At 36.0% G+C, this 17,930-nt stretch overlaps 1 long non-coding RNA gene across 1 annotated transcript in view; it reads right to left on the bottom strand.

The window, feature by feature from the left end:
* Positions 1-1,697: 1,697 nt before the first annotated feature.
* Positions 1,698-17,930, bottom strand: part of LOC122673546 — a 155,920-nt gene continuing 139,687 nt past the window's right edge. The window contains exon 4 of the long non-coding RNA XR_006334713.1: positions 1,698-1,799. This is a non-coding gene — a long non-coding RNA (uncharacterized LOC122673546). The remainder of the gene's footprint in view (positions 1,800-17,930) is intronic.

Here is a 17,930-nt window from a genome sequence, read left to right as displayed (position 1 = left end):
GGATAGGAAGTATTTATTCTTTTCCATTGTACCTTTAAAATATTTTTATCATAAGTATTTTTGATTGCTTTTTCCAAAACATTGCTCCTCTTGCAATAGTCTTGTATAAAAAATATATGCTTTTCTTATAAATGATCCAAAGAAAACCTATAATATCTTTACCTTTTTCCTAGGGTAAAGACAGGAGGCGGGGAAATGCCAATTTATTTTCCTTTTATGGGGAAGACATACTCCTCCTATTCTGGAGATATTCATTCACACTATTTCCTAGATGGTAAAACTCTGATTTTAAATATTTGACCATGTCAAAGTCAGAAACAAATTTACTAAATGGCAGCTTGCTGTCTGTTTCTTTATCAAAGTGTGTCAGCAAGAGTTCCATCAAAAAAACAGCTAGGAAAAGCAGAAGCTGCTCTAGATACTTCAATCAGAAAACAGGTAATTCTTAGAAAAATGGCTCAGAGGCAACTATAAAATCTCCTATCTAGAGAAGGCCACTTCCTGCTGCTGCCAGAGGAAGGGCAAACATGGCGCTGACTTCTCTCACCTTGCAGACCTGATACAAATGCATCTCTTGGCAGAATCTCAGAACATGGCTGTCAGGGATTCTGGGAATGTAATTGCTAAGTGTCCTGCTATCTCCATACAAGGGAGAAGGAAAACAAAGCAGGGGGGAAGTGATGCTAAATTGCCAACCCATAATATGTAGGCAGGAGACAGGACTGAGGCAACTTCTCTCCCGGTGCTAACGTTCAAATAGATCTAAGCTGTGATTTAACAACTCATTTTACAATTACGGAGGTGAATAATAGTTATAATCTACCCTCAATTATCCATTTAGGGAATTTTGTTCTTTGACCCTCCAATTTTTATTTCCTTGGCCACTTGGATAGGAAATTTAAATCTCCTAAATACTTTCTAAATACTAATTTCAATGATCTAACAGATAAAAACTATAAATTCCCATATACCTGCATCTACATTACTACACATCTATTGAGAATGTACTAGGTGCAAGGTATGTGCTGGAAGTCACTCTTTCAGATGCAAAGATGGCGCCTGCCTTTCAAGTGTTCACAATTAGTGGGAAGCAAAAGAAAAACATAATCAATATAACTCAAGGCAGATTGTGTGCAACTAACAAGGGGCAGAGGAAGAGTTAGAGCAGGAGAGATTCTTATGAAGTAATAATGAGGAACTGAAGAAAGCCATGGGGAACAAATGCTTTTGAGGTGTAAGTACTCTGACAGATGGAATTGGAGACTTGCTAACGTTAAACTAGCAACAGATACCACAAACTCAGATGCCCAGAGGAGCCAGCAGTAATGGAAATGAAGCAGCCCATGTGGAGGCTGTGGCCAGAAAACGCACGCACGAGACACCTAAAGGAGGAGTCCCTGGTGAGAACGTCAGCCCAGCGTTATCAGAGTTTTCAATTGTACAACTGAAGTGAAAACTCATATTCTAAAGTAAAACTCCAATTTTAAAATGTTAACAGCTAACTAAAACAAAAATAAAAAATCTAAAGCCTTGTGCAAGTCAAATATAACACATCTACAGCCTATCTATGGCCCTATGGCTATCCATTTTGCAACTTCTAGTCAGATGCCCTCTACAACCCCATCCAAGGAATTCTTGTTTCAATCATGAACTTCATTCTCATTGAAAAACATATGTTCATCTTTGAAAATTACTCACATTAAGCATTACCTCCGAAATTTTTCTTCCTATAAATTGTGTATCTTTAATTTTCTTCACAAATCATTGTAGAGCTCTTAAGACTTTCATTTGCAAGGGTCCTAGAGCAACGTGTAGAAGTGACAAGAAAGGGAAAACAGAAAGAAGATAATTAGAAATGCAGATACTATAGACATTTACCAGTGTAACTAATATTTATCAATCTCTGAGGATAAAAGACTTGTGATTTTATTTTCACTAGCTAGCTAGTGTTAGTTAGCTAACTAAATAACTAACTCACTCACTCATTGAGACCCCCATGGACTGTAGCCGACCAGGTTCCTCTGTCCGTGGGATTCTCCAGGCCAGAATACTGGAGTAGGTTGCCATGCCCTCCTCCAGGGGATCTTCCTGACCACAGATCAAATCCACGTCTCTTATGTCTCCTTCATTGGCAGGCGGATTCTTTACCACTTGTGCCACCTGGGAAACCCCTTAGTAGAGGTATAATCTGCTAATATACCCAATGAATACAGTTGTTTAAAATCCAGCCTACTGTAATATATAAAATATCCCTGTATATTTGTGGATATTCTTTATTTTTCTCAAAATTGATTATCAACTAATTTTCCCCCCAAACTGTGTGTTCATACCATCATACATAACAGGAAAAATGGTAGTAGTAACAGGGTACATGTCAGAAGTAAAATAGGGACTTCCCCCATGACACAGTGGGTAAAATCCGCCTACCAATGCAGGGGAAATGGGTTCAACCCCTGGTCTGGAAGAATTTCACATGCTGCGGAGCAACTAAGCCCGTGGGCCACGACTACTGAGACTGCGCTCTGGAGCCCACAAGCCACAACTACCGAGGCCATGTGCCAGAACTACTGAAGCCCACATACCTAGAGCCTGTGCTCCACAAGAGAAGCAACCAGAAAGAGAAGACTGCGTACCACAAAGAAGAGTAGCCCGTTTGCAGCAACTAAAGAAAGCTGGTGCAAAGCAATGAAGACCCAGCACAGCCAAAAATAAATAAATAAAGGAAGTAAAATAAATGCCTAAAAAGTAGCCTTGGTGCTGTCTTGCTTTGCAAGCAGTTTTAAACTGAGTTGAATGCTGTGCCAGTGAAAAAGAGAAAAAAATTGGCAAGAAATTAAACAAAAGCAGCAAATAATATCACAAGCCATTAAAGTTTCTACTTTCAATCAAACAGGCCAATGTTAATATTGAAATATCCATGTTACTACTTCTGATTCACATGTCTTCTTTGTGTGATCTGCCACACACAGGGGAAATTGCCTTTATCTGAGTTTCAAGGTGGGATGGAACTCCTCAGGAGAACCTCTTTTAATATTGTCATTACGCATTCAGAAAACATTTCAAACTAGAAACTTGGATAGATATTTGAATTGAGCTTTTTCCAACAGTGGTGCTTTTTCAATAACACAGTAGAGTACCTAATGGAACATAATGAAAAAGATCAACAATAAAATCACCAATTTCAGAAAAAGAAAAAAACCACCTGACAATGTTCTCTTTTCTTATGAGTTACCGCTTCACAGAACAAGCACTATAGAGTGTAGGTAAGCATACATACTTCCAGCTTCAGAGCAAAGAATAAAAATCTAAAAAGGTAAAAATGAAAATGTGTGCTGTTCTGCTGCAATGTGGCTGAGAGTTATAAAGGTCCTATGAACAATATTGAGTTTGTGATGGCACAATCACATCACAAAAGATTTACCTTCACTCTGCAAACTCAATATAGGCAATAACAGTCTATTACAAGCAGAGCAATACAACATCAAAGGAATGTTTAAAAGAACCAGACAGAACCTTTAAATCAACACAATTGAGTTATCTTCCCCCAAAGGAAGTACCATGGGAGAGTGCATAGCATGGTTTTTCAAGAGGTATTACTAATTTACTATAAGTTATATTTAATACACTTTTAAAATGTGGTTTGTAATCTTTCTCCACTTTTTAGAACACAGAACAATAAATTAAAAAAGAAACAGTCCCCAAAGAGCAAGAGACTTGGAGGAAAAAAATGATAATAATTTTATTCTTTGGGTTTAGCATTTCAAATAATTTTTCCACAGCTGAAAAGGTTGTATTGGATCTTTTCTTTCTCAATTTCAATAAGATTCTTTAACAATGGATCTAGAGGAATAATAGTAAACTTTTACAACTTATATTTATAAAATTAATTAATATTCAAATTCTGTTAAAATAGCAACATTCATCATAACATTTTCAAAAATAATAAGACATTCTCTTTAACACCATCAATAAAGAAGTAAGCAATTGTATTTTGCCTTATGACTGAGATGAATATTAGAGAGGCTGTGTTTCTTATCCAAGTCATGTCAAAAATGGTAGTAGAATTTATTGTAAAGTAGCACTGTTCATTGTCAGTTCTTAGGTATTTTCTCAGCATTTTACTATTTCCAATGCATTTCTTAATTTATGTAAGTGTGTTTCTTGTAATATTAAAAAGTATTGATATGAAATATTACTTTTCTATGCATAAAAAGATTTTACTTTTCTACAAGCATAGCACAGGTTTTGTTGTTATAAATTTTAGTCTAAATCCATATATTCATGTTTCCCATAAAGATAAAGGGAATACTTGAGTATTACCAAAGTTTCTCATCATCTATTAACACCTGATATTTGCACACATAAAGTCATAAACTTCTATACGATGCTAACAGAACTGTTTCTCCAATTCTTTCAAAAGTTTTTTGCCTTTTGTTTAATATTTTTGTTTTGGCTTAAGTTATCCTGGTTCATACCAGAGACATATATGTAAAAAGGCTTTAAATTCGAGATAATTTGTATCTATAATGGCTTTTCAGTAAGTGAATTTTTAGTACTAAAAACACACCCACAGCAGGTGCACGAAACTGCCTGTAACACATGGCATATGGGAACGTACAAGGGTTTGTCCCTTTTGATATAGAATGGTTTTATTGGCATCATACTGTATGAGTTTATAATAAATCAGATAGTATATGGATTTACACTTAAGTGTCTGGTGTTTGAAAATATTTAATTCATGTTTATAACGCTTTTAATTTTATAACCAGCTTCCTAAATTTTTCAATTGAGCTTTATGTCAAAACCATTTCATTTGAAATTGCCTATTACCAGATAATCTTTTTCAGATATTTGAGTTGTATTGCTGTTTTTCTTTTTTGAAGCATGTTCTTTTTTAAAGTCCATTCAACTTTTTCATACTAAGATTGTGAATTTAGATGCAAAATTCTGAGCCATACTTGTCACAGTCTTGCCTGGGTAGTAGCAAGTAATTTCATCAGTTATTACATACCTTTGGTGAGTCTTTTTTGGAAAGGTTTTTTTTTTTTTTTTTTTTGAGTTCCATTATTTGAAACAATGGCTGTGAATGTAATAGAATTTTCATATTTTATATTGATATGATTGGGATAAGTGTTCCCAACATGTGTTGGTAGGTTTAGCGTGTTAGCTTGTTTAATTATCAGACCTGCTCCATTCAACTCATAACTAGGAATTCACATTTTCTCCCATCCATTCAACCAATTCTCTCACTAAGATCCAATGTCCAACAAGAAGCTTCATGTCATATGCAGTTCCTATGCCGTAAAAACAACCACACTGATATTTGTTCACTGTCTGACGTAAGCACAGTGGTTAAAAGAATACATACTCTGGAGTCAAACCTGACTTTGAAATTCTGCTCAACTACTTAATAGCTATGTGACTGTGCTCGTTTCTCTTCTATAATCAGAGATAACAATGATAATTATAGGTTTCTATAATGATTAATCAGTTTTTGTTTATAAAATGCCTAACATTATAGCATATACTAATAGTATGCCCTCATGAGATGTTAGCTATTCTTATTGAAAAAGTATGTTCAGAAAAGCTCTGACACCTTTCAATTCATGTTATGAGTCTCATAAAGTTTACCCAACCATGGAGCCTACTGGCTGTGATAAAACAAAATAAGAATGTTGACTCTTGTGCAGAGATTATAGAACCAACACCTGTTGCCTAACAGTAGTGGGACTCATACCAAATATCAATGAATGAGTAACCACCCTAAACAGCTATCACAGTCATAAGGCAGTTGGTTCTATAGTCTAGACCTGTTTAAGAATTGAACCAAGTCACCTGCTGACTATAACAGCCATTCAGAAAAGTGATATAAAATTTAATGTTAGTGATTATCTCTTATGATATAACATCATGTATATATTGCCTTCCAAGTCTTGCTTAAAGGACATTTTAGAATTGATACTTGTGAGTATTTCAGTAATAGGATTGAAGCACCATCCATTTTTTCTAAATCATGGCCTATAAAAAAACTGCAATTCAATGACATTTAACTCATCAGCATTTTTAATTAAGGTAGAGAGGAGAATATGACTATTGTCAGAAACAGACAATTCATAGATGTTGGCTATAGAAACTTTCTAAAAATAGACCATATTTTTTACCAGTGAAGCATGAAATTAAAATTTACAACAAATGTTTTATTAAAGTTTATTAATTTTTTTCCAACATTGGTTATTAATTGACCAGCTTTATGCTTGGATTTTATCTGGGACCATTTCTTTTGCTGGACTGGTGTGTCCCTTTTTGTCCTTAGCTACTTTCTATAAAGTAGCAAAAGTAGCTCATCCTTTCACTATTCCTTGCTTGACTGCCAAAACTATGTTAGAAAATATTCTTCTTTCCTTCCTAAGACAATTCTGTGAGTGACACTGAAATAGTTAAAGTTAACACTATTTTTCTAGGTACATTCATAGTTCATTTAATATATATTCATTTCTTTTCATTTGTGATTATACATATTTATTTGAGCTTACTCTGTGTCTACTATTTTCCTTTGAATTCCCTCTAGGCAGAATTTATATTTTCTACTTTTTTCTCCAATTTCCTCTGTACTTGGTACAGTGCTCTTCAAAAGCACTTAACTATGGCATATAGTATGTACACAAGAACATCACAAAGGATAGGTTTGTTTAGGATCCATTCAAAGATCAAGATGTCTTTAATGATCTGAATGGTTCAAAGTCTTACATTTTATTATTTTTAAAATTTTAAGAAGGATCAAAATCTTTAAAGAACTGATGTGACTGGCATATTTTCAGATATTGCACAGCAAATATGAATAAGTAAATCAATTAATGAATGCATGAGGAAAGATAGGAGAGTTCCAGGGGTCTTTACATAAATCACAGCCAATTAATGCAAACTAAGAATTTCTAGTCATTAGAAGTGTTCTTTGTGGTCTTTTCAAATACAAAACAAAATGTAAGTATTGTATTACTTTATACCTCAATGGTAATTAATAGGCAGGGTGAGGTTCCCATGTATACCTAGTCTAGTTATTAAAGAGGACTTACTAAGTTTTTCAAATTAAAAACCTTTGATATCTTAATCATATTTCTTCTAAAACTTATGCAATTTTGAGTTATTTCTTAGATATGTATTTCTCATTAATGGTTAATGCAACTATACAGCTTTTAGTTAAGATTATCCTTGATTCGTGGGCTAAATTGAGAAGGTTTGCCAAATAAATCCTAATAGGAATAAAAGGCCAAGCACATGTCACCTCATCTTTGAGACCCTTTTTATGATATAGTATATTATGTGCCCTGATTTTCTTTCCCCACCCAGTGGCATATAGTCCATTGGATAACCCAACTATTGATTATGGAAACAGAAAACCTGTCCCCATAGTAGAAGGCTAAATAATTGTATGGGAGGGTGATTATGGGTATGAATATTCAGTTATGGTTTTATGAATGTATGTCTGTGGTATTTTAATTTAAATCATCAACTTTGCATTATGATTGTAGAGCAAGTTTTTCTTTGTTCTTTGTACAACCATGCTACAGTGTCTATAAAATAACATAAAATCAATGTCTATGTGGTTTTAATAATTCAAGGTGGCATTTATAATTTTGTTGCAATATGAATTAGTATGAGCTTATTGAAATAGTCAGTAGTATTAACACAATTCAAGGCATTGCCATAACTCTGGTATAGAAATTCTGGTTTATTACTCGAGATTGAAATTTAAAATTTAAAATTTATTTTAAAATTTTATTTTATTTATTTTAAAATTTTATTTTATTTATTTATTTTATTTAAAATTAAAAAACTTTATTTAAAATTCTCCTTAATAAAGCCTTCAAGTTGAATATAAGCCAATTACCCTGAGGAAGCCACTGATAAATCCTTTCAAAGAAAATCGACTACTGAAGCAGGCTTTTTGAGAATCAAATTAAGAAATTTGGCCAGAAAAAAAGGCACTGTGTATTTAAAAGTCAAACTGGACCTACGGAGTTGGTGAAATAACACTGAAAGGACCCTGTTTACCCTCTGTGCATTTGCAACACTATAGGATGGGCTCCAGGAATCCTGCCTTGCTGATACACCACTCCTGTGACCCATACAAGGCAGAGAGGCCTGTGACCGGGGTGTCATCATTTCTAAATGTGGTCATGTTTCTGTATGCTAACCATTAATGGGTACTACCATAAAACAAATCAATAAGTTCACAATATTATTTGAAAACCAAGCTTCCTGGTACTGGTTATACCATAGCAATAAAATAAACCTAGGATGTTAGAGCTGAATGGGCTTCCCTGGTAGCTCAGCTGGTAAAGAATCTGCCTGCAATGCAGGAAATCCCAGTTCAATTCCTGGGGTTGGAAGATCCTCTGCAGAAGGGACAGGGTACCCACTCCAGTATTCTTGGGCTTCCCTGGTGGTTCAGATGGTAAAGAATCTGCTTGCTGGTTTGCTGGAAGATTTCTGATTACAGTTTCGATTTCCGTGCTTGTGATGGGTCTGTTAAGATCTTCTATTTCTTCCTGGTTCAGTTTTGGAAAGTTATACTTTTCTAAGAATTTGTCCATTTCTTCCAAGTTGTCCATTTTATTGGCATAGAGCTGCTGGTAGTAGTCTCTTATGATCCTTTGTATTTCAGAGTTGTCTGTTGTGATCTCTCCATTTTCATTTCTAATTTTCATTTCACTGTTGTGATCTCTCCATTTTCATCTCTAATTTTGTTGATTTGGTTCTTCTCCCTTTGTTTCTTGATGAGGCTGGCTAACGGCTTGTCAATTTTATTTACCTTTTCAAAAAATCAACTTTTAGCTTTGTTGATTTTTGTTATGGTCTCTTTTGTTTCTTTTGCATTTATTTCTGTCCTAATTTTTAAGATTTCTTTCCTTCTACCAACCCTGGGGTTCTTCATTTCTTCCTTCTCTAGTTGCTTTAGGTGTACAGTTAGGTTATTTATTTGACTTTTTTCTTGTTTCTTGAGGTAAGCCTGCATTGCTATGAACCTTCCCCTTAGCACTGCTTTTACAGTGTCCCATAGGTTTTGGGTTGTTGTGTTTTCATTTTCATTCATTTCTATGCATATTTTGATTTCTTTTTTGATTTCTTCTATGATTTGTTCATTATTCAGAAGCATGTTATTTAGCCTCCATATGTTGGAATTTTTAATAGTTTTTTTCCTGTAATTGAGATCTAACCTTACTGCATTGTGGTCAGAAAAGATGACTGGAATGATTTCAATTTTTTTGAATTTACCAAGGCTAGATTTATGGCCCAGGATGTGATCTATTGTGGAGAAGGTTCCATGTGCACTTGAGAAAAAGGTGAAAGTGTTGGCCACAGCAATCAGAGCAGAAAAAGAAATAAAGAATCCAGATAGGAAAAGAAGAAGTAAAACTCTCACTGTTTGCAGACGACATGACCCTCTACATAGAAAACCCTAAAGACTCTACCAGAAAATTACTAGAGCTAATCAATGAATACAGTAATATTGCAGGATATAAAATTAACACACAGAAATCCCTTGCATTCCTATACACTAACAATGAGAAAACAGAAAGAGAAATTAAGGAAACAATACCATTCACCATTGCAACAAAAAGAATAAAATACTTAGAAGTATATCTACCTAAAGAAATGAAAGACCTATATATATAAAACTATAAAACACTGATGAAAGAAATCAAAGAGGACACAAATAGATTGAGAAATATACCGTGTTCACGGATTGGAAGAATCAATACTGTGAAAATGAGTATACTATCCAAAGCAATCTATAGATTCAATGTAATCCCTATCAAGCTACCAACAGTATTTTTCACAGAACTAGAACAAATAATTTCACATTTTGTATGGAAATACAAAAAACCTCGAATAGCCAAAGTAATCTTAAGAAAGAAGAATGGAACTGGAGGAATCAACCTGCCTGACTTCAGACTCTACTACAAAGCCACAGTCATCAAGACAGTATGGTACTGGCACAAAGACAGAAATATAGATCAATGGAACAGAATTGAAAACCCAGAGATAAATCCACGTACCTATGGACACCTTATCTTTGACAAAGGAGGCAAGAATATACCATTGAAAAAAGACAACCTCTTTAACAAGTGGTCCTGGGAAAACTGGTCAACCACTTGTAAAAGAATGATACTAGAACACCTTCTAACACCATACACAAAAATAAACTCAAAATGGACTAAAGATCTAAATGTAAGACCAGAAACTATAAAACTCCTAGAGGAGAACATAAGCAAAACACTGTCCGACATAAATCACAGCAGGATCTTCTATGACCCACCTCCCAGAATATTGGAAATAAAAGCAAAAATAAACAAATGGGACCTAATGAAACTTAAAAGCCTTTGCACAACAAAGGAAACTGTAAGCAAGGTGAAAAGACAGCCCTCAGAATGGGAGAAAATAATAGCAAATGAAGCAACAGACAAAGGATTAATCTCAAAAATATACAAGCAGCTCCTGCAGCTCAATTCCAGAAAAATAAATGACCCAATCAAAAAATGGGCCAAAGAACTAAACAGACATTTCTCCAAAGAAGACAGACAGATGGCTAACAAACACATGAAAAGATGCTCAACATCACTCATTATCAGAGAAATGCAAATCAAAACCACAACAAGGTACCATTACACACCAGTCAGAATGGCTGCTATCCAAAAGTCTACAAGCAATAAATGCTGGAGAGGGTGTGGAGAAAAGGGAACCCTCTCACACTGTTGGTGGGAATGCAAACTAGTACAGCCACTATGGAGAACAGTGTGGAGATTCCTCAAAAAAACTGGAATTAGAACTGCCATATGACCCAGCAATACCACTTCTGGGCATACACACCGAGGAAACTAGATCTGAAAGAGACACGTGCACCCCAATGTTCATCGCAGCACTGTTTATAATAGCCAGGACATGGAAGCAACCTAGATGCCCATCAGCAGATGAATGGATAAGGAAGCTGTGGTACATATACACCATGGAATATTACTCAGCCGTCAAAAAGAATTCATTTGAACCAGTCCTAATGAGATGGATGAAACTGGAGCCCCTTATACAGAGTGAAGTAAGCCAGAAAGATAAAGAACATTACAGCATACTAACACATATATATGGAATTTAGAAAGATGGTAACGATAACCCTATATGCAAAACAGAAAAAGAGACACAGAAATACAGAACAGACTTTTGAACTCTGTGGGAGAATGTGAGGGTGGGATATTTCAAAAGAACAGCATGTATACTATCTATGGTGAAACAGATCACCAGCCCAGGTGGGATGCATGAGACAAGTGCTCGGGCCTGGTGCACTGGGAAGACCCAGAGGAATCGGGTGGAGAGGGAGGTGGGAGGGGGGGTTGGGATGGGGAATAAGTGTAAATCTATGGCTGATTCATATCAATGTATGACAAAACCCACTGAAATGTTGTGAAGTAATTAGCCTCCAACTAATAAAAAAATTAAAAAAAAAAAAAAAAAAGATGGATGAAACTGGAGCCCATTATACAGAGTGAAGTAAGCCAGAAAGATAAAGACCAATACAGTATACTAACATATATATGTGGAATTTTAAAAGATGGTAATGATAACCCAATATGCAAAACAGAAAAAGAGACACAGATGTATAGAACAGACTTTGGGACTCTGGGAGAAAGTGAGGGTGGGATGCTCTGAGAGAACAGCATTGAAATAAGTATACTATCAAGGGTGAAACAGACCGCCAGCCCAGGTTGGATGCATGAGACAAGTGTTCACGGCTGGTGCATTGGGAAGACCCAGAGGGATGGGATGGGGAGGGAGGCGGGAGGGGGGATTGGGATGGGGAACACATGTAAATCCATGGCTGACTCATGTCAATGTATGGCAAAAACCACTACAATATTGTAATTAGCCTCCAACTAATAAAAATAAATGGAAAAAAAAAAAAAGAATCTGCCTGCAACATGAGAGACCTGCGTTTGATCCCTGGGTCAGGAAGATCCCCTAGAGGAGGGCATGACAACCAATTCCAGTATTCTTGCCTGCAGAATCTCCAAGGGCAGAGGAGCCTGGCAGACTACAGTTCATGTGGTTGCAAAGAGTCAGACACAACTGAGCGACTAAGCACAGCACACACAGCACAGAGCTGAATACTTCCTCTTATATTGCTTTATGAAGTTCTAAACAAAACAAGCAAAAAGCATTCTAGATAAGGTGTACATTTATTTGTTTCAATATTTTTAAATTTAAGCTTTATGTCTTTTCTGAACATGCAGAATTCAACTTGAAATGATTTAATGATATCACAGCTCAACTAAGTAAAATCTCAAGATATTTTTCATCTTATGAGTCTGTTAAAAATAGCCCTGTATCCTGTAATATGGAAAAGGATATGAAAAATATTTGTGTATATATACATGCATATGTGTGTGTATGTGTATATATATATATATATATATGTATGTATATATCTCTCAATCACTTTGCTGTACACTAGAAACTAATACAGTGTTGTAAGTCAACTATACTTAAAACAAAATATCCCTCTTGGTACACCCAGTACCTAGATCTTGGTCTCTAATACCATTCTGCACCAAAAGGAATCAAGACTTCTTAGAGAAATGGCTGAGTTCAGAGCTGGCACAGGATATACAAGATGAGCTAGAACATCTTGTTAGGCCAGAGGTAAGGAAGTGCTAAAAATAAATAAATAATGGAGTACATTACAAAGACTAGGGAGATTGCTTGAAGGTACTCCACTGGTCAAACCAAGAACAACTTGAACACAAAATAATTAAGTACACTAATGAATTATAAGCAAGTCAAAAATTTGAAATCAAGATTCATATCAATTATAAACAGATAAATAAGCAAAGACGGGAGAAGGGAGTATGCTAGATTACATTAAAATGTTAAATGCCAACTGGCAAATAAGAAGGGAGTGCAAGAGATAGAAAATCAGCATTATGTAATCATCACAGTAAAGACTAGATCAGGCAAGAATCATCAATGAACAATATATATGGGGAGAAATTATGATGAATGGCATGTTATTTGCACTGTCTTTAAGGGTCTTTGGAGAATTGCATGGCAAACCACTCCAGTATTCTTGCCTGGAGATTCCTTTGGACAGAGGAGCCTGGGGGGCTGCAGTCCATGAGGTTGCAAAGCATCTGACACAACTAAAGTGACTTAGCATGCATGCACAAAGGGTCTTAGCATAGATCGCTTATTAGTTCCAATGGGAAAATGACAATTATACAGTGGGGAAATTAGACAATACATTGATTGGGTTATGAAAATTAACATCACCAATGAGGAGTATATAGGCATCACATGCCTTCAGATGAGGTACCCTGAGAAAGCCATAATGTCACCCAGGTAGCATTCTGGCAAAGAGACTTAGAAAATATAAGCAGCATAAGTTAATATTAGATAAATTCCAAATGAGGAACACTTTTTAAAAATAAAAGCTTTTTTTTTTTACGGGAGATTGTAGTCTTCAAAATGTCAATAGCATAAAATCACAAAGTAAGGTAATGGAAATATTCTGGATTTTAAAAGACTACAGAGACTGCAAATCAAAACTACAGTGAAATACCACCTCACACCAGTCAGAATGGCCATCATCAAAAAAATTTTACAAACAATAAATGCTGGAAAGGATGTGGAGAAAACGGAACCCTCCTACACTGTTGGTGGGAAGGTAAATTGGTATGGCCAATATGGAGAAAAATATAGAGTTTTCTGAAAAAAAAACTAAAAACAGAGCTACCATCTGATCCAGCAATCCCATTTCTGGGTATATATACAAAGAAAAACAAGGTTCAAGAGGATATATGCACCCCAATGTTCACTGCAGTGTTGTCTACAATAGCCAAGATGTGGAAGCAAACTAAATGTTCACTGACAGATGAATGGATTAAGATGTGGTACATATATACAATGGAATATTACTAGGCCATTAAAAAGAATGAAATAATACCCTTTGTTTAACAACATGGATGGACCCGGAGATTATCATATAAAGTGAAGTAAGTCAGAGAAAGACAAATATCATATTATACTGCTTATATGTGGAATCTAAGAAAATGATACAAATGAACTTATTTATAAAGCACAAATGGACCCAGAGAACAAACATGGTTACTAGGGAGGTCAGGGCAGGGGTGGATAGATTGGGAGTTTGGGACTGACATATACATGCTGCTATATTTTAAATAGATAACCAACAAAGACCTATTGTATAGCACAGGGAATGCTGCTCAATATTTTGCAATAACCTAATTGGTTTTACAGAATATCCTTTAAAATTCAAAAGAATTTGAAAAAGAATAGATATATATATCTGTGTAACTGAGTCACTTTGCTATTCACCTGACACTGGCACAACATGGTTAATTAACTATGTTCTAACATAAGTTAAAAAAAAAGATTATAGAAATGTTCTAGATTTTAAAAGACTACAAAGACATGAGAACTAAACATAATACCACATCCTAGAGGGGACCCTCAACTGTAGAGGGAAAAGGTATTGTATTCTAATTTCAGTTCCTAATACTGAAATTGAAGAATGGTATATATGATAAAGGTATTCTTTCAGTCTTAAATTTACTGAAGTTGTCAACTGAACTGTGACTATGTAAGATAATGTGTCTATTCTTAAGAAATATCCACAGAAGTATAAGCAATAAAGGACCATGATATATATATATGTGTATATATATATATATATATATATATATATATATATATATAAAACTCACCCTGTGGTTCAGAATTTATGTGTGTACAGCTGGATTTAGAAAAGGCAGAGGAACCAGAGATCAAATTGCCAACATCCATTGGATCATAGAAAAAGCAAGAGAATTCCAGAAAAACATCTATTGCTTTATTGACTATGCCAAAGCCCTTGATTGTGTGGATCATAACAAACTGTAGAAAATTCTTAAAGACATGGGAATACTAGACCATCTTACCTGTCTCCTGAGAAATCTGTATGCAGGTCAAGGAGCAGCAGTTAGAACCAGACATGGAACAGACTGGTTCCAAATTGGGAAAGGAGTACATCAAAGTTGCATATTGTCACACTGCTTATTTAACTTATATGCAGAGTACATCAGACGAAATACTGGGCAAGATGAAGCACAAGCTGGAATCAAGATTGCTGGGAGAAATACCAATAACCTCTTTAGGCAGATGACACCACTCTTATGGCAGAAAGTGAAGAGGAATTAAAGAGCCTCCTGATGAAAGTGAAAGAGAAGAGTGAAAAAGGTTTAAAACTCAACATTCAAAAAACTAAGATCATGGCATTTGGTCCCATCACTTCATGGCAATAGATGGAGAAACAATGGAAACAGTGACAGAGTTTATTTTCTTGAGCTCCAAAGTCACTGCAGATGGTGACTGCAGCCATGAAATTAAAAGACACTTGCTCCTTGCAAGAAAAGCTATTGGCCAACCTAGACAGCATATTAGAAAGCAAAGACATTACTTTATCGACAAAAGTCCATCTAGTCAAAGCTATGGTTTTTTCCAGTAGTCATGTATGGATGTGAGAGTTGGACTATAAAGAAAGCTGAGTGCCAACGAATTGATGCTTTTGAACTGTGGTGTTGGAGAAGACTGTTGAGAGTCCCTTGGACTGCAAAGGGATCCAACCAGTCCATCCTAAAGGAGATCAGTCCTGAATATTCTTTGGAAGGACTGATGTTAAAGCTGAAGCTCCAATACTTTGGCCATCTGATGAGAAGAACTGACTCACTGGAAAAGACCTTGATGCTGGGAAAGATTGAAGGCAGGAGGAGAAGGGGATGACAGAGGATGATGTGGTTGGATGGCATCACCGACTCAATGGACATGAGTTTGAGCAAGTTTCAGGAATTGGTGATAAACAGAGAACCCTGGCGTGCTGCAGTCCATGGGGTCACAAAGAGTAGGACATGACTGAGTGACTGTACTGAACATGCAGAAACAGGCTGAGAGAGAACTTGAACTAGTGATTAATCAAATGAGGTCAAATAACTGTAATAAATGTATCTTTGAAACAAAGTATCAGGATGTTATTTGAACTATACTTTTTCTTGAATCTTTTGAAAGATTGAAATTATTTCCAAATAGAAAGTTAAAAATAAGAAACCAGCTCTGCTGCATATACAAGAAGAAAAAACTGCTGTTTCCCACTGGCAAATTTATTTCAGCATGTAATGAAGTATGCTTAAAGCTATTATGCAGAAAACTAGGAATTATTGTGTGCCCACATCACAGGTGAACTTGATTCTGATTAATGTAGTAGGCAGCCTTGGTAGTTAACTAAACTGCTTTCAAATCAAAGGCAGTGTAGTGCAGGTCATAGGATTGGGTTAACTGTAAAAAGCCTTGTTCTTAAGTCCCTGGGTGATACCTGACACACTCAAGCACTAACTCTGTAGGCTTGGGTACAGAAGATAAGCAAAAAGTCACACAGTGGTTCCTTTGCATTTGTCCCAGCAGCCAAGTTTAAAAGGACAAACAGGCTGTCCTGCAAGGAAGGTTAGATGCTTAAATGTCAGAGAAGCCTTGTTAGGACCTATCTGTATGCACAGAAACTATCATGTGTTCCGAAAAGAAGAGAGTACATTTCATGAAGGGAAATGAGAATAAAAGACTGTATCCTGTTTTACCGTTCCCAGAAGACCCAGAAAAAAATCTCTTAACAATTTAGATGTTGTCAACTTTACTGACCTATGTATTGTGTCAGTCTCAAAACCAAGGGAAAACATACAAAATATTTACATATTTCTCATCCGAGGGCACAAAAGGGAAGCCAAACGGCATTAGTCTTCACTTTTAAAGGTGGCATCTACTTTCAAATATATTTCAGAACATCATTAAGACGTAAATCATGACTGATTCTTTGCCTTGTTCGCTCTCCACTACAGGCTCTTCTTATGAAAGGCTAGTGAAAGATTTGTTCCTTTCAAAAACACATTAGCTAAATAAAGCCTTCTCTTGTTTTTGCTTGCTGGGAGATAATTTTTTATTTTTCTTTTTAGTTCATCTTCTTAAAGTTTATTTCCTATACAAATGGAATTATTTAGCTGAAATTACTTGTAAAATAAATTATTTATTATAAGTGACAAATAGTTGATTTTTAGTCCTTTTCTCAATAAATTGAGATTCTTTGGATGAGATTGATAAGCTGTTCAACTCAGGGGGAATTTAACAGGGAGAAGTTTTAAATAACTGGGAGTTGAAGTTGTCAGAAAGGGGGATGAGGAATACTGACACTGCAAGGAGGGAGTTCTCTGATTGGCTTGGGCTGGATGGCTCAGCACTGCAATCTTAGGTACCCCTCTGTACCAATTCTGTATCAGTTTTGAAGTATTTCTCACTTTATAAAGCTCTTTGTTCAAAACAGAAGCCTTCTTTCTGTGTGTCATCTTCTGTTCTTTTATTTTATTAATGAGCGAGAAGATGGCAGTTTGGTTAATTCAAGAAGCAAATACAAATGGGAAGAAAAGTTAGGGTCTTAAATTACAATCCTCTGTGTTAAAAATGGGCTTCCCTGGTGGCTCAGATGGTAAAGAATCTGCCTCCAATGTGGAAGACCCAGGTTCAATGCTTGGGTTAGGAAGATCCTTTAGAGAAGGAATGCAACCCACTCCAGTATTCTTGCCTGGAAAATCCCATGGACAGAGGAGCCTGGCGGGCTACTGTCCATAGGGTCGCAAAGAGTTGGACACAACTGAGCAATTAATGCTTCCCTGTGGCTCAGCTGGTAAAGAATCCGCCTGCAGTGCTGGAGACTGGCTTCGATCCCTGAGTTGGGAAGATCCCCTAGAGAAGGGAAAGGCTACCCCCACTCCAGTATTCTGGCCTGGAGAATTTCATGGACTGTACAGTCCATAGCGTTGCAAAGAGTTGGGCACGACTGAGCG

Source organism: Cervus elaphus, chromosome 17 (assembly GCF_910594005.1).
Source record: "Cervus elaphus chromosome 17, mCerEla1.1, whole genome shotgun sequence".
NCBI lineage: Eukaryota > Metazoa > Chordata > Mammalia > Artiodactyla > Cervidae > Cervus > Cervus elaphus.
This window is presented reverse-complemented; position numbering and strand designations above follow the sequence as displayed.